The 22,146-nt window shown below is 40.0% G+C and overlaps 13 non-coding genes across 13 annotated transcripts; all 13 read left to right on the top strand.

The window, feature by feature from the left end:
* The first annotated feature begins 7,922 nt into the window (after nucleotides 1-7,922).
* On the top strand, nucleotides 7,923-7,995 carry TRNAK-UUU (transfer RNA lysine (anticodon UUU)). Its single transcript has one exon. It is a non-coding gene; the product is annotated as a tRNA-Lys (tRNA).
* Nucleotides 7,996-8,322: 327 nt separating this feature from the next.
* TRNAR-UCU (transfer RNA arginine (anticodon UCU)) lies at nucleotides 8,323-8,413 on the top strand. Its single transcript is given in 2 exon segments — nucleotides 8,323-8,359; nucleotides 8,378-8,413. It is a non-coding gene; the product is annotated as a tRNA-Arg (tRNA).
* A 1,519-nt stretch (nucleotides 8,414-9,932) lies between these two features.
* On the top strand, nucleotides 9,933-10,005 carry TRNAK-UUU (transfer RNA lysine (anticodon UUU)). Its single transcript has one exon. It is a non-coding gene; the product is annotated as a tRNA-Lys (tRNA).
* A 327-nt stretch (nucleotides 10,006-10,332) lies between these two features.
* Nucleotides 10,333-10,423, top strand: TRNAR-UCU (transfer RNA arginine (anticodon UCU)). Its single transcript is given in 2 exon segments — nucleotides 10,333-10,369; nucleotides 10,388-10,423. It is a non-coding gene; the product is annotated as a tRNA-Arg (tRNA).
* A 1,515-nt stretch (nucleotides 10,424-11,938) lies between these two features.
* Nucleotides 11,939-12,011, top strand: TRNAK-UUU (transfer RNA lysine (anticodon UUU)). The gene has a single exon. It is a non-coding gene; the product is annotated as a tRNA-Lys (tRNA).
* A 327-nt stretch (nucleotides 12,012-12,338) lies between these two features.
* On the top strand, nucleotides 12,339-12,429 carry TRNAR-UCU (transfer RNA arginine (anticodon UCU)). Its single transcript is given in 2 exon segments — nucleotides 12,339-12,375; nucleotides 12,394-12,429. It is a non-coding gene; the product is annotated as a tRNA-Arg (tRNA).
* Nucleotides 12,430-13,945: 1,516 nt separating this feature from the next.
* On the top strand, nucleotides 13,946-14,018 carry TRNAK-UUU (transfer RNA lysine (anticodon UUU)). Its single transcript has one exon. It is a non-coding gene; the product is annotated as a tRNA-Lys (tRNA).
* A 327-nt stretch (nucleotides 14,019-14,345) lies between these two features.
* TRNAR-UCU (transfer RNA arginine (anticodon UCU)) lies at nucleotides 14,346-14,436 on the top strand. Its single transcript is given in 2 exon segments — nucleotides 14,346-14,382; nucleotides 14,401-14,436. It is a non-coding gene; the product is annotated as a tRNA-Arg (tRNA).
* A 1,516-nt stretch (nucleotides 14,437-15,952) lies between these two features.
* Nucleotides 15,953-16,025, top strand: TRNAK-UUU (transfer RNA lysine (anticodon UUU)). Its single transcript has one exon. It is a non-coding gene; the product is annotated as a tRNA-Lys (tRNA).
* Nucleotides 16,026-16,352: 327 nt separating this feature from the next.
* Nucleotides 16,353-16,443, top strand: TRNAR-UCU (transfer RNA arginine (anticodon UCU)). Its single transcript is given in 2 exon segments — nucleotides 16,353-16,389; nucleotides 16,408-16,443. It is a non-coding gene; the product is annotated as a tRNA-Arg (tRNA).
* Nucleotides 16,444-18,367: 1,924 nt separating this feature from the next.
* TRNAR-UCU (transfer RNA arginine (anticodon UCU)) lies at nucleotides 18,368-18,458 on the top strand. Its single transcript is given in 2 exon segments — nucleotides 18,368-18,404; nucleotides 18,423-18,458. It is a non-coding gene; the product is annotated as a tRNA-Arg (tRNA).
* Nucleotides 18,459-20,381: 1,923 nt separating this feature from the next.
* On the top strand, nucleotides 20,382-20,472 carry TRNAR-UCU (transfer RNA arginine (anticodon UCU)). Its single transcript is given in 2 exon segments — nucleotides 20,382-20,418; nucleotides 20,437-20,472. It is a non-coding gene; the product is annotated as a tRNA-Arg (tRNA).
* Nucleotides 20,473-21,987: 1,515 nt separating this feature from the next.
* TRNAK-UUU (transfer RNA lysine (anticodon UUU)) lies at nucleotides 21,988-22,060 on the top strand. Its single transcript has one exon. It is a non-coding gene; the product is annotated as a tRNA-Lys (tRNA).
* Nucleotides 22,061-22,146: the final 86 nt, after the last annotated feature.

The following is a 22,146-nucleotide window of genomic DNA, read 5'->3' as shown; positions in this document are numbered from 1 at the left end:
TCTGCCTATGAGAAAAATGTTGCACGTTAGACAGTGAATACAACTATGCCAGTTTTTAGCAGTCATCATCACATGGCAACAAGTGCAACATTATGGACTAACAATACTGGTTTGTCAATTGTATGCCAGACTCATCATGTGCCCTCAATGGTGTCTTTCTTACCGTGCAACAAGCTGCAAGGTAACATCGGCAAAGCAGTAGACACGGATCAAAAAATGGTTATATGGCTCAGGCTAACTTTCCAAAGACTATAGTAGGAGTAGATTAGATGACCCTAGGGACCATCTAATAAATTAAAACTAAACTCTGTCTAATGTGAGTGCTGTAAATTGGACGCAATTTGGACAAGTTACACTGCCACAACGATTGTTGTTGTACGTAACTGTTTTTTCAATCTTCCTTCCTGGTGAAAAAAGTACAACTAGTAAAATAGGGGGCGGTGTGCAGGCATCTAAAAAGCTGTACTTGTTTTTACAGGTGCACAATCAATACTAACGACCAGTGCTGACGGGGCCAGCGGCGAAGAGATTGGCATCCAGGAGGGGATAGAGGACGCGGCGCCTGCAGGAGCATCAGTGGGGGAGGAAAGTTCAGCGGTGGGCGGTGGTAAGTTATATTGATAACTTATTTGCATTACTAGATGGGTGGGGGACATTTTTTTCCTCACTGTGCTATGAGACTTATTAGGAAATTATGAATTTGAAGTTGTACTGGACAAAATAGTTACAATGGTTGAAGAACACACCCTTTGTAGCATTACCAGTTTGCGTTGAGTAAACAAGGCCTCTTCCATCAGACTCCAACTCAGCTGTGTAACTTTTGGAGAAGACTAAAAGTCAGATCACATGACCTGAGGGATGTGTTGAACAAAAAGGGAAAGAAGTTAACTAGGGTGGAAGGAGGTGGAAGGATAGACATTGACTTTTAATGGGTGGATGCCCCCTAAATGTATTTGTACATTCATCATAGGTGAAGACTGTCACTGGAACCAGAGTCTTACTTTGAAAATCTAAAAGGATACAAAAAATACTTTTGTTCTTCTTATGTGTACTCAAGGCCACCCAGTACTAGGGCAAGTAGAATGCCGGAAAAAACTTCAACAAATGCTACAGGCAGGGGAAGCAGGAGGACAGATTAGATAGATACTAAAAGTAGACACCAATTGTATGTACTGCGCTCGGTAGTGCTACTATGCCGAAATGTACTGTTGAATTAATTATGAAGAGTTTCAGTTACAATTCTGTTTCTTTTTTTATAGATACTCATACTCCTTCCTCAAAACCATCGCGGAAGGAGTTGGCAGCCAGGGCCCGGCAACGGAAACTGCAGGCCATTGTGGAGGAGTACCGCAAGCTGGTGGCTGAGGCTGAGGAGGAGGAGGAGGAGGAGGCGGCTGCCTCTTCCAATGCGTATGGCCCCAGCAAGGCTCCACCTGCAGGAGTACGGCGCCGCGGCCAGGCAGCCGCTCACCGCCGCCATTCAACATCTGCCACCCCCTCACAGCATGGATGCCAATGTAGGTGCCGTGCATTTCGTCAACAACTTCTCCTCCGGGTGGCCAAGCTGGAGGCCCAATTAGAGGAGCGTGGAAAGAAAGATTTTAGTGGACAAACACCCGCCAATTGGAATGGACCCTCTTGATTTGCCCTTTTTTGAATACTTTTGTTGGTGGGTGGGAATTGGGTGTTGGGGTTATTTTTGCGGGACATTCTTTGGACTTGGACTATGGTTGGGGTTAGGGTGGGGATAGGAGAATATTTTTATACATGAATAAATGTTATTTATTTTCAACTTCTACAGATATGCTATGATGTTGTTTTGTGGTGGGGTTACTGTTGTACGTCACAAGGTTTACTCTAGATGCAGGGCAGCGGCCAGTGTTTGATTGAAATAGTTTATTAACTGACCACATGTGTAACATGCAAACAGATAGATGCTGTGCCCCTCACTGAAAGCTATATTTGTGCTATTAGTACTACGAGCCTCTCCTCCAGTATACCTCCCAGGAAACTTCTCTTCTTACCTGTGGTTGATGTTGATTACGTTTGGCACCGCAAGGGCTAGTTGTCAGGGAAGAGGAGCTCGTCCTCAAACCCTGGTGGTTCTTCTGACAGAAGTAGGTCCTGTAACCCAATACTTATTTCTTCCGACTCGCTCTCCTCTTCCAGCTGTGATTCACGGACTTTGTAGTCTGGTGGTATCAAGTGCTGGTTCATTTTTATCATGGTTAACCGCTCCACGCTTTTGGGCGACAGACTGGTCCTTCTCACAGTCACAATGGCACCAGCAGCACTGAACACACGCTCTGAAGAGACACTTGCAACAGGGCAAGCTAGATACTTTATCGCCAGCCTGCTAAGCAGTGGCCATTGGCTTCTTGTCCTATACCAATACACCAATGGGCTTTGCTCCATGCACACCTCTGTTGTGTCATCCAGATAGGCCTGGACCATCCGCTCAATGTTCATTGGTGCTCTGGTGTGCTCGTCCTCTTTTTGCTTTGCGGCAGCAACGGACTTCCCCATCCCTTTCCGTAGAAACCAAGCAGCTATTTTTTTGCTTGTGTCTGATGAATCAGATCCTGTTGGTGTTATTGTTTGTGTTGGTGACTGCTGGGAAGCAAACGCACTGCTCGCATGCTGTAAAGAGGACCTTGACTCTGTAGGATGCTCAGTAGTACTTGCACTGTCCTGGGCTAGCACTGGCAGGCCTCCAATTGAGAGCCGTTCGTTTTCGAAATCATTGGCTTCCTTGGCTATTATAGTTTTGTACTTGGAAACATCCTCTTTAGAAAAAGGAATTAATGCATTACTATTCACAAATAATTTGTACCGTGGATCCAAAATAGTGGCAGTAATGTAATGTTCATGTGACAAAATCTTATTTTGAATCCTTGTATTCTGAGATAAGCGCCATGCTAAGGACTTCGCAAAATTAAATGCTTCACGTTTTCCTTCCATACCTTCGTACGTTTCATACACCTCCTTCAGCTCTTGCTCAAGCATGTACAACAGTGGGATTGCTTGGCTCATAGTACAGTCCTCCCTGCTGACTGCACGTGTGAAGACCTCAAAAGGAAGTAGCATCTCAGTCAGGCATTTAATGAGATCCCATTGCCACATCTCAACGGTCATGTCTTTAACAGCATTATCCCCTGATCTTGTCATGACATATGCATTGAGTGGTATGTACTGCTCAAACAGCCGTTCGAGCATGTAATACGTAGAGTTCCAACGTGTTGGTACCTCCTGAATGAGTGCTTTGACTGGCATGTTACACTCACGTTGAATGACCCGTAGCTGCTTCCGGGCTTTAAAAGAATGATTGAAATGCGTGCAGATTCTTCTGCAAATGGTCAGTAAGTTGCTGACTTTGCTTTCACTTTTCAGAAAGTCTTGAACCACAATGTTGATGCAGTGTGCCAAACACGGGACCCTGAAATAGCCGCCATCTTCCATGGCCTTAACTACATTACTGCCATTGTCGGTGGCAACAAAACCAATTCTGAGGCCTCTTGGTCGCAGCCATTCAAAGACCTTGCTGTTGAACTCATCCAAAATGTTTGCAGCAGTATGCGAGTTCTCCATAGCAAACATGGCTACAGTTGCATGTTTGCGAGTATCATTAAAAATCTCATTAATGTCAATGCCTGTAGATATCTTGTCTCTAACACCTGAAAAAGAGATCCAGTGTGCTGTGATGCACATGTAATCTGTGCCTTGACTACTGCTCCACATGTCTGTTGTCAGGTGGATACTATGCACTGCACTCTGCTGCAAGGTTTTTCCAAGCAATTCCAGCACGTCGTGGTGTAGTGCTGGAACAGCAACTCTGGCGAAATAGTAGCGGCTGGGAACATTCCATTTTGGGCAGAGGGTTGACACAAATTCCAGGAAACCCATCCCTTCAACAAAAGAAAATGGGAGAAGGTCCAGTGCTAACATTTTAGCAAGCTTAGCATTGTATAAACGTGCGATTGGGTGGTTGCGCTCGTACTTTCCCTCCTGCTTAATCATGCTAAGAATGGTACGCTGCTGCTTGGTATTTCTTTCAGATATGCCCAATGTAGTACTTTGTGTCGCAGACTTCGCACCCGTACTCCTTGGTGTCTCCGGGGTAATCGTACTCTGGTGCCACAGAGATGTTGCTGATCCGGAGGATCTGGGTTCTACCACTGCAGTGCTGGGGAGTGGACCTTCTACTGCTTTCCCACCAACATTAATGTTTCCTGTATTCATGATACGTAGGTGGTCATCCCACTTGATTTGGTGGTGTTTTTTCAAATGGGTCATTTGGCCTCCGGTACCATAGTTTGTGCCAAGCTTACCACGACGAACAGAGGTATGACAAATGGAACATATAGCAATGTTGTCCTCATTTGCGCTAACTGTAAAGAAGTCCCACACTGGGGAGCTTAACTTTTGTCTCCTGCTAGAGGTGCCACTTCCAATGCCGGATGAACTGGAGGTTGTGTGCTGAACTGCACTATGTGGCTGCGCAGTAGTACCACTACCTCCTTCCGCTGAGGTGGAACTTGTGCTGGTTGTAGGACGCTGCCGGCTGTGTGCAATTGTAAAAATGGAAGCTGGAGGTAGTTTTGGTGTGGCCTGGGTTGGTGGTATGCGTGCTACTACATCCCTAGTCGCAGCCATTCTTGATAGGGTAAAAATGTTGGTCTCCATGTCCTCAGGGCCAGGAGTAATGCTTGTGATGACTGGGTCTGACTCATCATCACCATCAGAGTCATTATCATTATCCGGCTGCTGAACATTGCACTCCATAAGTGGTAGGCTTCCTGGAACATTCATTTTCTCTCGCCTGGTCTTCTTGGGATGTCCCTCCCTCTCATGCTCCGATCGTTCTGGCTCCCAATCGAGATCAAGATCATCAGAAGGGATGCTTGGCGAAGAACTCAATGTACTACTAACCCTCCTTTTCCTTGGTGGGGATTTGGAACCCAATAGATCTCCTGCAGGATGTGCTACCTCTTCTTGCTTTGCATCAGGCTCAATTTCCTGAACTGCCCCGACTTCAGGAGGAACTACTATTGCCAGTGGTGGTTCTTGAAAAACTATTGCAGGCGGTGGTTGTGGTAGTTGTTTTGATACATACAGTTGTTGTTGTTGAACATCTACTATTGCAGGCGCTAGTTGTTGTTCACCGCTTTTCTGCTGTGTTCCCTCTTGCGTGGAATGTGTACTACTTTGCGATAAGTCCAGGTGATGCTCAGTATCACTGCTTTCCAAGATTAGGCTGGCTACCTCTCCCCCACTCATCTGCTTGGCCGTACTTTTTTTTCTCCCAAAAAAGGTTTTGGGGTCAACACCAGACTTAAGTGTCAGTTCCTTCTTCTCAGCAACTATTTTGGAGGACCTGGTACCTGCTTTCTTTGGGGCCATCTTCTTCAGATGTCAGCAGCAGCACTCAGTTGCACAAGTTGCTGAAAATGATGTCTGGTCAGGTTAGTCACTCACACCACACGTGACGTAGTACAAAAGGACGCCCGTCTGGCAGTAGAACAGCCGATGAAGGATGACAGACACCTGCTCCAGTATTTTGTGCACCTACAAGCAAAGAAGGCAGAACAACATCAGTCAAATGTGGATTTATTTTAGCTTTAATTACTACTAGAAGTATTTCTACATTCAGTAAGAGTAAGAATAGAAAAGAATTAAAATGCAAATGTAGTGGAAGTGGAACTTGTTTATCCATAATTTGTGCATCATGGATGCAGCATCAGTGACCTGCAGCAGATAGCAATGGGGATGTGAACAGTAGTAAGCCAACAGGAACAATGGCAAGACACAGGCCAATTTCTATAATACAAAACGGCACACTACTACTACTACTACCACAACAGGTCCACATGGGCACTCATCCCAGGTACATGGGTAAAGGGCAAAGGCCAAAAAAAATAAACTCAACCAGGCCGATATCCCTCCTTATATGGCCTAAATGATGTTAAATTCAACAGACAAAATGGCAACCGCTACATCAAGCATCCCAGCTGACTATGTCTGGGACTCTAGGCCTACTGGCAGAAAAAAATAACACAACTGTGGAGGCCTGCGGCAAACAGGATGGAAGGTCACACAAAATGGCCGCCCCCACATGGCCGGGCCAGTGCCACCCCCAAAAACAGGAAAAGAAAGAGAAGACAGACAAATAGACAATACATTCCTATGGCAAAAGGACAATGCTTGGCTTGACAACAAGGCCGCCACTAAGCCGCCCCCATGGTCAGGCCACCCTCAAACAACAAGGTGCATAGAGGACAGAAACAGTGAGTGGTCCATGCTCCAAAAACTACGAGCAAACTACGAGCAAATGACAACATGAGGAGTTTCTATTAGCAAAATGAACAGCATCTACATTTTCGGGAGCTTTTTAGGCAACTCGAGAGATATTGCTCGCGAGAATGCAAATTCGGCGTGTTCGGCAGCGCGAACTGAACAAAACGTCGTGATCGCGCCCCCGAGCACGCACATTGAGCGCGCGAAGATGACAAAAACTGTAAGGTCGCGTTGCAGCAAAGATTAAGAAGCACAGATAACTGTAGTTAAAAAAAAAATTTATACAGTACACCAATTCTCAAACTTACTTGTGAAAGAAAAGTTCAAATCCAAATTCCACAATAAATCCAATTAAATGCTATGATGCAGCAGACACAAAGAGTAATCCTTCCAGCTCCAAATCCAGAAGAAAGTGAACACCACATGGACAAAGCACTGGGAGGAGCCTGGTGAACAGGAACAGGAAGTTGGAGATTTAGGGTCACTTCCTTTCTCTTCAAAAAAATAGTAGAAACAAAAAGAAGACTCCTAGCACAAAAAAAATAAACCAAATCACAATCTGAGGGGTAAATGGACATTTTAGAGAAATTTTTAACATGCTCGAGAGATATTCTGTGCCAGATTGCAGTTTCTGCGTGTTCGGAAACGCGATCTTACCAACATAGCGCTGTAAGAAGATCGCGCGTCCTAATGACGTGGTCGCGCGTCCAAATGACGTCATCGCGTTCTCACAGTCGGGTTGGATTGTGCGGCCGGATTCCAAACATCGTCGCGAACGCAAACGGGAGAGAAAAGCGAGAAAGCGAACGCAGAACCACGGTAAGTGTTTACCGCGCACGCGAGAATGCTACTGAGCGCGCGAGGAAGAAAAACTACTACGCGACTGCGAAGTAGACGAAGTAGACGACAGCTTCGCGCTCCCGACGAAGCGCGAAGTTGCCAAAACTTCGAAAACTCCGCGAACGGAGTGTAGTTGTCCGCCCACCCCTAATTCAAAGGCTTTGTGTTCAAACACCAGCTGGGTCAATTTTATCCCTCCTCTTATTTTATAACTAATTGAAACAGTAACAAGCAATGCCTGCGTCTGCATCACCAGAAACATTTACCAACATGGCAGTGAAAGAAAGTCTACTTAAACAGAGACTGTTTGCTTTGAAAACATTGCATAATCTATGCCCAAGAGGAAATTCCCAAAGATACTGCTGAAAATGTAATTTAGTAGGTAGTAATAGTATTTGGCACTTTATTGATTTCACAATGTCATTTTAGACACATGATTTCTAAGTCAGCCGAAAATGAGATAGTACAAATTTCAGGATTTAAAATGGATTACGTGTGCTGCTGAAATTTCAAATGCTTAACACCTTCAATGCTACAGGAGATTTTCCTCCTCTGCTGAATGATCTGTAAATCCATTGTTCATGACGAGCTCAGCTCGTCATAAGCACACGACAAGTGTACTGCACGACGAGCTGAGCTCGTCATGAGCATGGAAGGGGTTAAAACATCAATTTGTTATTAAACTCTACAAATTTGATTGCTAATGTATGTAACCATATTAATACACAGAGTGTAGGTCAGTGTACGTCCACATTTGTTTAGCTGTTTTTAAGACAGAGTATAGCAGAGCCTGGATAGCTCAGTCGGTAGAGCATCAGACTTTTAATCTGAGGAACCAGGGTTCAAGTCCCTGTTCAGGCGGGTGCTTCCTTTAAAGAAAAATTACTCTAATTGGATGCTCTTTTTGTGTTCCCCTGCATGACGAATAAGATATTCCATTACTAAAATTGCAAAAACGTCTTTCATGGAGTTGTTAAATGCACATCTGCCTCATATATCATGTGCCATTTGACTAAACTTAAGTCGTACGCAGATTTGCCTAAGGTATCATGTAACTTGAGACGGTGAATATAATTTCCCCAATTCAATATTCAAAATAAATCCATGGTTATAGTATCAAATGAACTTTATAAAGCTGATCAACATTATTTCATTTCAGAATATCTCTGCACCTCATCAGAGCGTATTGGCTCTGTGGCGCAATGGATAGCGCATTGGACTTCTAGGTGAATGTAAAAAAGATATTCAAAGGTTGTGGGTTCGAATCCCACCAGAGTCAGTTTTATCCCTATTTATTTCATAACTGTTTAAAAGAGTAATAAACAGTGCATGCATGCTTCTGCTTCACCAAAAAGGGCAGTGAAAGGAAGTCTATTTTAAATAGATACTATTCAAGTTACGCAATCTTTGCAGAAGAGGAAATTGGCAGCTGTACTTATGAAAATTTAATTTACTCAGAAGTAAGATTTTGGGCCCTTCCTTAATTTTACAATGTCAATAAAAACATATGAATTCTAAGTCAGCAAAAAAAATTGAGATAGTAGCAATTTCAGGACTTACAATAAGGTTAAATTTACTGAAGAGATTTCAAATGCTTGAAGTACCAATTCATTATTATATTCCGCATATTCAGTACTTAATACCGGCAACCATCTTAAGAAACGTAGTGATAGTTGGGACACTTCCAAATGTTGATAAGGTCATTTTGTGGAGCGACCTCTCCGAGCCTGGATAGCTCAGTCGGGAGAGCATCAGACTTTTAATCTGAGGGCCCAGGTTTCAAGTCCCTGTTCAGGCGGCTTGGTTAAAGAAAAGGTATATCAATTGCATACTCTTTTCAGGATCCAATGAATGGGGAGTCCTATTAGAGATGTTTCAAAAAAGTCTTAATCAAGTCATTACATACCCATCTGTCTTCTACATTCTTTGACAAGGGTTAAGAAGACTTACCCAAACTGTATCATGTAGTTTGTTGATTATCTTTTACCCAATTCAATGTTCAAAATGTAAGGTAGTGTCCGATTAACTTGATAAAGTTGGTCAACAGCTGATAGGTCATCTTTTTATTTGTGAATCTCTGATCACCGTGTTGAATCAGGTCGGATCTCTATTGCAATGGATAGCGGCTTGGAGTCCTAGACGAATGTAGCAAAAGCATTCAAAGGCTTTGTGTTCAAACACCAGCTGGGTCAATTTTATCCCTCCTCTTATTTTATAACTAATTGAAACAGTAACAAGCAATGCCTGCGTCTGCATCACCAGAAACATTTACCAAAATGGCAGTGAAAGAAAGTCTACTTAAACAGAGACTGTTTGCTTTGAAAACATTGCATAATCTATGCCCAAGAGGAAATTCCTAAAGATACTGCTGAAAATGTATGTAATTTAGTAGGTAGTAATAGTATTTGGCACTTTATTGATTTCACAATGTCATTTTAGACACATGATTTCTAAGTCAGCCGAAAATGAGATAGTACAAATTTCAGGATTTAAAATGGATTACGTGTGCTGCTGAAATTTCAAATGCTTAACACCTTCAATGCTACAGGAGATTTTCCTCCTGTGCTGAATGATCTGTAAATCCATTGTTCATGACGAGCTCAGCTCGTCATAAGCACACGACAAGTGTACTGCACGACGAGCTGAGCTCGTCATGAGCATGGAAGGGGTTAAAACATCAATTTGTTATTAAACTCTACAAATTTGATTGCTAATGTATGTAACAATATTAATACACAGAGTGTAGGTCAGTGTACGTCCACATTTGTTTAGCTGTTTTTAAGACAGAGTATAGCAGAGCCTGGATAGCTCAGTCGGTAGAGCATCAGACTTTTAATCTGAGGAACCAGGGTTCAAGTCCCTGTTCAGGCGGGTGCTTCCTTTAAAGAAAAATTACTCTAATTGGATGCTCTTTTTGTGTTCCCCTGCATGACGAATAAGATATTCCATTACTAAAATTGCAAAAACGTCTTTCATGGAGTTGTGAAATGCACATCTGCCTCATATATCATGTGCCATTTGACTAAACTTAAGTCGTACGTAGATTTACCTAAGGTATCATGTAACTTGAGACGGTGAATATAATTTCCCCAATTCAATATTCAAAATAAATCCATGGTTATAGTATCAAATGAACTTTATAAAGCTGATCAACATTATTTCATTTCAGAATATCTCTGCACCTCATCAGAGCGTATTGGCTCTGTGGCGCAATGGATAGCGCATTGGACTTCTAGGTGAATGTAAAAAAGATATTCAAAGGTTGTGGGTTCGAATCCCACCAGAGTCAGTTTTATCCCTATTTATTTCATAACTGTTTAAAAGAGTAATAAACAGTGCATGCATGCTTCTGCTTCACCAAAAAGGGCAGTGAAAGGAAGTCTATTTTAAATAGATACTATTCAAGTTACGCAATCTTTGCAGAAGAGGAAATTGGCAGCTGTACTTATGAAAATGTAATTTACTCAGAAGTAAGATTTTGGGCCCTTCCTTAATTTTACAATGTCAATAAAAACATATGAATTCTAAGTCAGCAAAAAAAATGAGATAGTAGCAATTTCAGGACTTACAATAAGGTTAAATTTACTGAAGAGATTTCAAATGCTTGAAGTACCAATTCATTATTATATTCCGCGTATTCAGTACTTAATACCGGCAACCATCTTAAGAAACGTAGTGATAGTTGGGACACTTCCAAATGTTGATAAGGTCATTTTGTGGAGTGACCTGTCCGAGCCTGGGTAGCTCAGTCGGGAGAGCATCAGACTTTTAATCTGAGGGCCCAGGGTTCAAGTCCCTGTTCAGGCGGCTTGGTTAAAGAAAAGGTATATCAATTGCATACTCTTTTCAGGATCCAATGAATGGGGAGTCCTATTAGAGATGTTTCAAAAAAGTCTTAATCAAGTCATTACATACCCATCTGTCTTCTACATTCTTTGACAAGGGTTAAGAAGACTTACCCAAACTGTATCATGTAGTTTGTTGATTATCTTTTACCCAATTCAATGTTCAAAAATGTAAGGTAGTGTCCGATTAACGTGATAAAGTTGGTCAACAGCTGATAGGTCATCTTTTTATTTGTGAATCTCTGATCACCGTGTTGAATCAGGTCGGATCTCTAGTGCAATGGATAGCGGCTTGGAGTCCTAGACGAATGTAGCAAAAGCATTCAAAGGCTTTGTGTTCAAACACCAGCTGGGTCAATTTTATCCCTCCTCTTATTTTATAACTAATTGAAACAGTAACAAGCAATGCCTGCGTCTGCATCACCAGAAACATTTACCAACATGGCAGTGAAAGAAAGTCTACTTAAACAGAGACTGTTTGCTTTGAAAACATTGCATAATCTATGCCCAAGAGGAAATTCCCAAAGATACTGCTGAAAATGTAATTTAGTAGGTAGTAATAGTATTTGGCACTTTATTGATTTCACAATGTCATTTTAGACACATGATTTCTAAGTCAGCCGAAAATGAGATAGTCCAAATTTCAGGATGTAAAATGGATTACGTGTGCTGCTGAAATTTCAAATGCTTAACACCTTCAATGCTACATTAGATTTTCCTCCTGTGCTGAATGATCTGTAAATCCATTGTTCATGACGAGCTCAGCTCGTCATAAGCACACGACAAGTGTACTGCACGACGAGCTGAGCTCGTCATGAGCATGGAAGGGGTTAAAACATCAATTTGTTATTAAACTCTACAAATTTGATTGCTAATATATGTAACCATATTAATACTCAGAGTGTAGGTCAGTGTACGTCCACATTTGTTTAGCTGATTTTAAGACAGAGTATAGCAGAGCCTGGATAGCTCAGTCGGTAGAGCATCAGACTTTTAATCTGAGGGTCCAGGGTTCAAGTCCCTGTTCAGGCGGGTGCTTCCTTTAAAGAAAAATTACTCTAATTGGATGCTCTTTTTGTGTTCCCCTGCATGACGAATAAGATATTCCATTACTAAAATTGCAAAAACGTCTTTCACGGAGTTGTTAAATGCACATCTGCCTCATATATCATGTGCCATTTGACTAAACTTAAGTCGTACGTAGATTTGCCTAAGGTATCATGTAACTTGAGACGGTGAATATAATTTCCCCAATTCAATATTCAAAATAAATCCATGGTTATAGTATCAAATGAACTTTATAAAGCTGATCAACATTATTTCATTTCAGAATATCTCTGCACCTCATCAGAGCGTATTGGCTCTGTGGCGCAATGGATAGCGCATTGGACTTCTAGGTGAATGTAAAAAAGATATTCAAAGGTTGTGGGTTCGAATCCCACCAGAGTCAGTTTTATCCCTATTTATTTCATAACTGTTTAAAAGAGTAATAAACAGTGCATGCATGCTTCTGCTTCACCAAAAAGGGCAGTGAAAGGAAGTCTATTTTAAATAGATACTATTCAAGTTACGCAATCTTTGCAGAAGAGGAAATTGGCAGCTGTACTTATGAAAATTTAATTTACTCAGAAGTAAGATTTTGGGCCCTTCCTTAATTTTACAATGTCAATAAAAACATATGAATTCTAAGTCAGCAAAAAAAATTGAGATAGTAGCAATTTCAGGACTTACAATAAGGTTAAATTTACTGAAGAGATTTCAAATGCTTGAAGTACCAATTCATTATTATATTCCGCGTATTCAGTACTTAATACCGGCAACCATCTTAAGAAACGTAGTGATAGTTGGGACACTTCCAAATGTTGATAAGGTCATTTTGTGGAGCGACCTCTCTGAGCCTGGATACCTCAGTCGGGAGAGCATCAGACTTTTAATCTGAGGGCCCAGGGTTCAAGTCCCTGTTCAGGCGGCTTGGTTAAAGAAAAGGTATATCAATTGCATACTCTTTTCAGGATCCAATGAATGGGGAGTCCTATTAGAGATGTTTCAAAAAAGTCTTAATCAAGTCATTACATACCCATCTGTCTTCTACATTCTTTGACAAGGGTTAAGAAGACTTACCCAAACTGTATCATGTAGTTTGTTGATTATCTTTTACCCAATTCAATGTTCAAAAATGTAAGGTAGTGTCCGATTAACGTGATAAAGTTGGTCAACAGCTGATAGGTCATCTTTTTATTTGTGAATCTCTGATCACCGTGTTGAATCAGGTCGGATCTCTAGTGCAATGGATAGCGGCTTGGAGTCCTAGACGAATGTCGCAAAAGCATTCAAAGGCTTTGTGTTCAAACACCAGCTGGGTCAATTTTATCCCTCCTCTTATTTTATAACTAATTGAAACAGTAACAAGCAATGCCTGCGTCTGCATCACCAGAAACATTTACCAACATGGCAGTGAAAGAAAGTCTACTTAAACAGAGACTGTTTGCTTTGAAAACATTGCATAATCTATGCCCAAGAGGAAATTCCCAAAGATACTGCTGAAAATGTAATTTAGTAGGTAGTAATAGTATTTGGCACTTTATTGATTTCACAATGTCATTTTAGACACATGATTTCTAAGTCAGCCGAAAATGAGATAGTCCAAATTTCAGGATGTAAAATGGATTACGTGTGCTGCTGAAATTTCAAATGCTTAACACCTTCAATGCTACATTAGATTTTCCTCCTGTGCTGAATGATCTGTAAATCCATTGTTCATGACGAGCTCAGCTCGTCATAAGCACACGACAAGTGTACTGCACGACGAGCTGAGCTCGTCATGAGCATGGAAGGGGTTAAAACATCAATTTGTTATTAAACTCTACAAATTTGATTGCTAATATATGTAACCATATTAATACTCAGAGTGTAGGTCAGTGTACGTCCACATTTGTTTAGCTGATTTTAAGACAGAGTATAGCAGAGCCTGGATAGCTCAGTCGGTAGAGCATCAGACTTTTAATCTGAGGGTCCAGGGTTCAAGTCCCTGTTCAGGCGGGTGCTTCCTTTAAAGAAAAATTACTCTAATTGGATGCTCTTTTTGTGTTCCCCTGCATGACGAATAAGATATTCCATTACTAAAATTGCAAAAACGTCTTTCATGGAGTTGTTAAATGCACATCTGCCTCATATATCATGTGCCATTTGACTAAACTTAAGTCGTACGTAGATTTGCCTAAGGTATCATGTAACTTGAGACGGTGAATATAATTTCCCCAATTCAATATTCAAAATAAATCCATGGTTATAGTATCAAATGAACTTTATAAAGCTGATCAACATTATTTCATTTCAGAATATCTCTGCACCTCATCAGAGCGTATTGGCTCTGTGGCGCAATGGATAGCGCATTGGACTTCTAGGTGAATGTAAAAAAGATATTCAAAGGTTGTGGGTTCGAATCCCACCAGAGTCAGTTTTATCCCTATTTATTTCATAACTGTTTAAAAGAGTAATAAACAGTGCATGCATGCTTCTGCTTCACCAAAAAGGGCAGTGAAAGGAAGTCTATTTTAAATAGATACTATTCAAGTTACGCAATCTTTGCAGAAGAGGAAATTGGCAGCTGTACTTATGAAAATTTAATTTACTCAGAAGTAAGATTTTGGGCCCTTCCTTAATTTTACAATGTCAATAAAAACATATGAATTCTAAGTCAGCAAAAAAAATTGAGATAGTAGCAATTTCAGGACTTACAATAAGGTTAAATTTACTGAAGAGATTTCAAATGCTTGAAGTACCAATTCATTATTATATTCCGCGTATTCAGTACTTAATACCGGCAACCATCTTAAGAAACGTAGTGATAGTTGGGACACTTCCAAATGTTGATAAGGTCATTTTGTGGAGCGACCTCTCTGAGCCTGGATACCTCAGTCGGGAGAGCATCAGACTTTTAATCTGAGGGCCCAGGGTTCAAGTCCCTGTTCAGGCGGCTTGGTTAAAGAAAAGGTATATCAATTGCATACTCTTTTCAGGATCCAATGAATGGGGAGTCCTATTAGAGATGTTTCAAAAAAGTCTTAATCAAGTCATTACATACCCATCTGTCTTCTACATTCTTTGACAAGGGTTAGGAAGACTTACCCAAACTGTATCATGTAGTTTGTTGATTATCTTTTACCCAATTCAATGTTCAAAAATGTAAGGTAGTGTCCGATTAACGTGATAAAGTTGGTCAACAGCTGATAGGTCATCTTTTTATTTGTGAATCTCTGATCACCGTGTTGAATCAGGTCGGATCTCTAGTGCAATGGATAGCGGCTTGGAGTCCTAGACGAATGTAGCAAAAGCATTCAAAGGCTTTGTGTTCAAACACCAGCTGGGTCAATTTTATCCCTCCTCTTATTTTATAGCTAATTGAAACAGTAACAAGCAATGCCTGCGTCTGCATCACCAGAAACATTTACCAACATGGCAGTGAAAGAAAGTCTACTTAAACAGAGACTGTTTGCTTTGAAAACATTGCATAATCTATGCCCAAGAGGAAATTCCCAAAGATACTGCTGAAAATGTAATTTAGTAGGTAGTAATAGTATTTGGCACTTTATTGATTTCACAATGTCATTTTAGACACATGATTTCTAAGTCAGCCGAAAATGAGATAGTCCAAATTTCAGGATGTAAAATGGATTACGTGTGCTGCTGAAATTTCAAATGCTTAACACCTTCATTGCTACATTAGATTTTCCTCCTGTGCTGAATGATCTGTAAATCCATTGTTCATGACGAGCTCAGCTCGTCATAAGCACACGACAAGTGTACTGCACGACGAGCTGAGCTCGTCATGAGCATGGAAGGGGTTAAAACATCAATTTGTTATTAAACTCTACAAATTTGATTGCTAATATATGTAACCATATTAATACTCAGAGTGTAGGTCAGTGTACGTCCACATTTGTTTAGCTGATTTTAAGACAGAGTATAGCAGAGCCTGGATAGCTCAGTCGGTAGAGCATCAGACTTTTAATCTGAGGGTCCAGGGTTCAAGTCCCTGTTCAGGCGGGTGCTTCCTTTAAAGAAAAATTACTCTAATTGGATGCTCTTTTTGTGTTCCCCTGCATGACGAATAAGATATTCCATTACTAAAATTGCAAAAACGTCTTTCATGGAGTTGTTAAATGCACATCTGCCTCATATATCATGTGCCATTTGACTAAACTTAAGTCGTACGTAGATTTGCCTAAGGTATCATGTAACTTGAGACGGTGAATATAATTTCCCCAATTCAATATTCAAAATAAATCCATGGTTATAGTATCAAATGAACTTTATAAAGCTGATCAACATTATTTCATTTCAGAATATCTCTGCACCTCATCAGAGCGTATTGGCTCTGTGGCGCAATGGATAGCGCATTGGACTTCTAGGTGAATGTAAAAAAGATATTCAAAGGTTGTGGGTTCGAATCCCACCAGAGTCAGTTTTATCCCTATTTATTTCATAACTGTTTAAAAGAGTAATAAACAGTGCATGCATGCTTCTGCTTCACCAAAAAGGGCAGTGAAAGGAAGTCTATTTTAAATAGATACTATTCAAGTTACGCAATCTTTGCAGAAGAGGAAATTGGCAGCTGTACTTATGAAAATTTAATTTACTCAGAAGTAAGATTTTGGGCCCTTCCTTAATTTTACAATGTCAATAAAAACATATGAATTCTAAGTCAGCAAAAAAAATTGAGATAGTAGCAATTTCAGGACTTACAATAAGGTTAAATTTACTGAAGAGATTTCAAATGCTTGAAGTACCAATTCATTATTATATTCCGCGTATTCAGTACTTAATACCGGCAACCATCTTAAGAAACGTAGTGATAGTTGGGACACTTCCAAATGTTGATAAGGTCATTTTGTGGAGCGACCTCTCTGAGCCTGGATACCTCAGTCGGGAGAGCATCAGACTTTTAATCTGAGGGCCCAGGGTTCAAGTCCCTGTTCAGGCGGCTTGGTTAAAGAAAAGGTATATCAATTGCATACTCTTTTCAGGATCCAATGAATGGGGAGTCCTATTAGAGATGTTTCAAAAAAGTCTTAATCAAGTCATTACATACCCATCTGTCTTCTACATTCTTTGACAAGGGTTAAGAAGACTTACCCAAACTGTATCATGTAGTTTGACATGTTGATTATCTTTTACCCAATTCAATGTTCAAAATGTAAGGTAGTGTCCGATTAACTTGATAAAGTTGGTCAACAGCTGATAGGTCATCTTTTTATTTGTGAATCTCTGATCACCGTGTTGAATCAGGTCGGATCTCTATTGCAATGGATAGCGGCTTGGAGTCCTAGACGAATGTAGCAAAAGCATTCAAAGGCTTTGTGTTCAAACACCAGCTGGGTCAATTTTATCCCTCCTCTTATTTTATAACTAATTGAAACAGTAACAAGCAATGCCTGCGTCTGCATCACCAGAAACATTTACCAAAATGGCAGTGAAAGAAAGTCTACTTAAACAGAGACTGTTTGCTTTGAAAACATTGCATAATCTATGCCCAAGAGGAAATTCCTAAAGATACTGCTGAAAATGTATGTAATTTAGTAGGTAGTAATAGTATTTGGCACTTTATTGATTTCACAATGTCATTTTAGACACATGATTTCTAAGTCAGCCGAAAATGAGATAGTACAAATTTCAGGATTTAAAATGGATTACGTGTGCTGCTGAAATTTCAAATGCTTAACACCTTCAATGCTACAGGAGATTTTCCTCCTGTGCTGAATGATCTGTAAATCCATTGTTCATGACGAGCTCAGCTCGTCATAAGCACACGACAAGTGTACTGCACGACGAGCTGAGCTCGTCATGAGCATGGAAGGGGTTAAAACATCAATTTGTTATTAAACTCTACAAATTTGATTGCTAATGTATGTAACCATATTAATACACAGAGTGTAGGTCAGTGTACGTCCACATTTGTTTAGCTGTTTTTAAGACAGAGTATAGCAGAGCCTGGATAGCTCAGTCGGTAGAGCATCAGACTTTTAATCTGAGGAATCAGGGTTCAAGTCCCTGTTCAGGCGGTTGCTTCCTTTAAAGAAAAATTACTCTAATTGGATGCTCTTTTTGTGTTCCCCTGCATGACGAATAAGATATTCCATTACTAAAATTGCAAAAACATCTTTCATGGAGTTGTGAAATGCACATCTGCCTCATATATCATGTGCCATTTGACTAAACTTAAGTCGTACGTAGACTTACCTAAGGTATCATGTAACTTGAGACGGTGAATATAATTTCCCCAATTCAATATTCAAAATAAATCCATGGTTATAGTATCAAATGAACTTTATAAAGCTGATCAACATTATTTCATTTCAGAATATCTCTGCACCTAATCAGAGCGTATTGGCTCTGTGGCGCAATGGATAGCGCATTGGACTTCTAGGTGAATGTAAAAAAGATATTCAAATGTTGTGGGTTCGAATCCCACCAGAGTCAGTTTTATCCCTATTTATTTCATAACTGTTTAAAAGAGTAATAAACAGTGCATGCATGCTTCTGCTTCACCAAAAAGGGCAGTGAATGGAAGTCTATTTTAAATAGATACTATTCAAATTACGCAATCTTTGCAGAAGAGGAAATTGGCAGCTGTACTTATGAAAATGTAATTTACTCAGAAGTAAGATTTTGGGCCCTTCCTTAATTTTACAATGTCAATAAAAACATATGACTTCTAAGTCAGCAAAAAAAATGAGATAGTAGCAATTTCAGGACTTACAATAAGGTTAAATTTACTGAAGAGATTTCAAATGCTTGAAGTACCAATTCATTATTATATTCCGCGTATTCAGTACTTAATACCGGCAACCATCTTAAGAAACGTAGTGATAGTTGGGACACTTCCAAATGTTGATAAGGTCATTTTGTGGAGTGACCTCTCCGAGCCTGGATAGCTCAGTCGGGAGAGCATCAGACTTTTAATCTGAGGGCCCAGGGTTCAAGTCCCTGTTCAGGCGGCTTGGTTAAAGAAAAGGTATATCAATTGCATACTCTTTTCAGGATCCAATGAATGGGGAGTCCTATTAGAGATGTTTCAAAAAAGTCTTAATCAAGTCATTACATACCCATCTGTCTTCTACATTCTTTGACAAGGGTTAAGAAGACTTACCCAAACTGTATCATGTAGTTTGACATGTTGATTATCTTTTACCCAATTCAATGTTCAAAATGTAAGGTAGTGTCCGATTAACTTGATAAAGTTGGTCAACAGCTGATAGGTCATCTTTTTATTTGTGAATCTCTGATCACCGTGTTGAATCAGGTCGGATCTCTAGTGCAATGGATAGCGGCTTGGAGTCCTAGACGAATGTAGCAAAAGCATTCAAAGGCTTTGTGTTCAAACACCAGCTGGGTCAATTTTATCCCTCCTCTTATTTTATAACTAATTGAAACAGTAACAAGCAATGCCTGCGTCTGCATCACCAGAAACATTTACCAAAATGGCAGTGAAAGAAAGTCTACTTAAACAGAGACTGTTTGCTTTGAAAACATTGCATAATCTATGCCCAAGAGGAAGTTCCCAAAGAAACTGCTGAAAATGTATGTAATTTAGTAGGTAGTAATAGTATTTGGCACTTTATTGATTTCACAAGGTCATTTTAGACACATGATTTCTAAGTCAGCCGAAAATGAGATAGTACAAATTTCAGGATTTAAAATGGATTACGTGTGCTGCTGAAATTTCAAATGCTTAACACCTTCAATGCTACAGGAGATTTTCCTCCTGTGCTGAATGATCTGTAAATCCATTGTTCATGACGAGCTCAGCTCGTCATAAGCACCTGACAAGTGTACTGCACGACGAGCTGAGCTCGTCATGAGCATGGAAGGGGTTAAAACATCAATTTGTTATTAAACTCTACAAATTTGATTGCTAATATATGTAACCATATTAATACACAGAGTGTAGGTCAGTGTACATCCACATTTGTTTAGCTGATTTTAAGACAGAGTATAGCAGACCCTGGATAGCTCAGTCGGTAGAGCATCAGACTTTTAATCTGAGGGTCCAGGGTTCAAGTCCCTGTTCAGGCGGGTGCTTCCTTTAAAGAAAAATTACTCTAATTGGATGCTCTTTTTGTGTTCCCCTGCATGACGAATAAGATATTCCATTACTAAAATTGCAAAAACGTCTTTCATGGAGTTGTGAAATGCACATCTGCCTCATATATCATGTGCCATTTGACTAAACTTAAGTCGTACGTAGATTTACCTAAGGTATCATGTAACTTGAGACGGTGAATATAATTTCCCCAATTCAATATTCAAAATAAATCCATGGTTATAGTATCAAATGAACTTTATAAAGCTGATCAACATTATTTCATTTCAGAATATCTCTGCACCTCATCAGAGCGTATTGGCTCTGTGGCGCAATGGATAGCGCATTGGACTTCTAGGTGAATGTAAAAAAGATATTCAAAGGTTGTGGGTTCGAATCCCACCAGAGTCAGTTTTATCCCTATTTATTTCATAACTGTTTAAAAGAGTAATAAACAGTGCATGCATGCTTCTGCTTCACCAAAAAGGGCAGTGAAAGGAAGTCTATTTTAAATAGATACTATTCAAGTTACGCAATCTTTGCAGAAGAGGAAATTGGCAGCTGTACTTATGAAAATGTAATTTACTCAGAAGTAAGATTTTGGGCCCTTCCTTAATTTTACAATGTCAATAAAAACATATGAATTCTAAGTCAGCAAAAAAAATGAGATAGTAGCAATTTCAGGACTTACAATAAGGTTAAATTTACTGAAGAGATTTCAAATGCTTGAAGTACCAATTCATTATTATATTCCGCGTATTCAGTACTTAATACCGGCAACCATCTTAAGAAACGTAGTGATAGTTGGGACACTTCCAAATGTTGATAAGGTCATTTTGTGGAGTGACCTGTCCGAGCCTGGGTAGCTCAGTCGGGAGAGCATCAGACTTTTAATCTGAGGGCCCAGGGTTCAAGTCCCTGTTCAGGCGGCTTGGTTAAAGAAAAGGTATATCAATTGCATACTCTTTTCAGGATCCAATGAATGGGGAGTCCTATTAGAGATGTTTCAAAAAAGTCTTAATCAAGTCATTACATACCCATCTGTCTTCTACATTCTTTGACAAGGGTTAAGAAGACTTACCCAAACTGTATCATGTAGTTTGTTGATTATCTTTTACCCAATTCAATGTTCAAAAATGTAAGGTAGTGTCCGATTAACGTGATAAAGTTGATCAACAGCTGATAGGTCATCTTTTTATTTGTGAATCTCTGATCACCGTGTTGAATCAGGTCGGATCTCTAGTGCAATGGATAGCGGCTTGGAGTCCTAGACGAATGTAGCAAAAGCATTCAAAGGCTTTGTGTTCAAACACCAGCTGGGTCAATTTTATCCCTCCTCTTATTTTATAACTAATTGAAACAGTAACAAGCAATGCCTGCGTCTGCATCACCAGAAACATTTACCAACATGGCAGTGAAAGAAAGTCTACTTAAACAGAGACTGTTTGCTTTGAAAACATTGCATAATCTATGCCCAAGAGGAAATTCCCAAAGATACTGCTGAAAATGTAATTTAGTAGGTAGTAATAGTATTTGGCACTTTATTGATTTCACAATGTCATTTTAGAGACATGATTTCTAAGTCAGCCGAAAATGAGATAGTCCAAATTTCAGGATGTAAAATGGATTACGTGTGCTGCTGAAATTTCAAATGCTTAACACCTTCAATGCTACATTAGATTTTCCTCCTGTGCTGAATGATCTGTAAATCCATTGTTCATGACGAGCTCAGCTCGTCATAAGCACACGACAAGTGTACTGCACGACGAGCTGAGCTCGTCATGAGCATGGAAGGGGTTAAAACATCAATTTGTTATTAAACTCTACAAATTTGATTGCTAATATATGTAACCATATTAATACTCAGAGTGTAGGTCAGTGTACGTCCACATTTGTTTAGCTGATTTTAAGACAGAGTATAGCAGAGCCTGGATAGCTCAGTCGGTAGAGCATCAGACTTTTAATCTGAGGGTCCAGGGTTCAAGTCCCTGTTCAGGCGGGTGCTTCCTTTAAAGAAAAATTACTCTAATTGGATGCTCTTTTTGTGTTCCCCTGCATGACGAATAAGATATTCCATTACTAAAA

Source organism: Lissotriton helveticus, chromosome 1_1 (genome assembly GCF_964261635.1).
Source record: "Lissotriton helveticus chromosome 1_1, aLisHel1.1, whole genome shotgun sequence".
NCBI classification, from domain to species: domain Eukaryota; kingdom Metazoa; phylum Chordata; class Amphibia; order Caudata; family Salamandridae; genus Lissotriton; species Lissotriton helveticus.
This window is presented reverse-complemented; position numbering and strand designations above follow the sequence as displayed.